We start from the raw sequence: 1,158 nt of genomic DNA, 5'->3' as shown, positions 1-1,158 counted from the left end.
AGTTCTAACTGGAGTGCAACACGTGAACCAAGAGAATGGTGAATTACACACACACACATACACACAAACACACACACACACACACACACACACACACACACACACACACACACACACACACACACACACACACACACACACACACACACACACACACACACACACACACACACACACACACACACACACACACACACACACACATACACACACACACACACACACACACGCACACGCACACACACACACACATAAATACACACACGCAAACTCGCAGTGGAAACAAATACATACGCTACATGAGCATAAATCAGCAAATATTTAAATATCTGACATATATTAAGCATTTTCTTCACGATACTTTTGGTTGTGTTCTATTGTGGCTAGGACTGGGTTGCTGGTATAGAACAGGGGGATCTCAAATTACTTGTCTCCGTCCGGAATTGGGATTCGGGTTGAAAGCCAGAACTTCATACGCTTAGTTTGAAAACTTGCATTTTTTCCCTTCTTTCCTACATTTTTTCAGATGAATACAGATTGGTTAAACCCTTTTTCTTCTTTGTGATGGTGTATACAGACATTCTTTTTTTAAACATAGGGAAAATTGAATATAGTTTTGACGGCTATACTCAAGCTACACGCAAACATTATTCTCTATTCAAATTTCATTTGCTTTCAAAATAAAAAAGATTATTACAGAATAATTTGGTTTGAAGAAATGCAACGATTAGTTACAGATTATAAAACTGATATGGCAGACATTACAATATAGGACACTTGTTTCTAAGAATATTGCTATTTCTCAACTCTATTCATGCAATGGATGTACGAGAATCCCAGTAAGAAAAAATGTGAATACAAATTTGGAATATAGATATGTCAACTACTATTTTTTCTAAATAAAATCTTGCAGTAAGGTAATTTATAATTAAATACTTTACTGCTACATTCGTAACATCTAGAAATTACTTATGAATGTATTATTTCATTCCTTCAAAACACATGGATATCCTAAATTCCCAAACAAACCCTTTGCATCTTCATATATACGTTTACCTTTATGAACGGACTCGTAGTATTGTTTAGAAGCACCGTATTGAAGATAATATGTAAATCATCGAATGACTCCAATGATTCCTATTGAGTCACTATTTACTA

The sequence above is a fragment of the Oratosquilla oratoria genome, chromosome 38 (genome assembly GCF_046742065.1).
Source record: "Oratosquilla oratoria isolate Oo_2021 chromosome 38, ASM4674206v1, whole genome shotgun sequence".
NCBI classification, from domain to species: Eukaryota; Metazoa; Arthropoda; class Malacostraca; order Stomatopoda; family Squillidae; genus Oratosquilla; species Oratosquilla oratoria.
Note: the sequence above shows the minus strand (reverse complement) of the source record.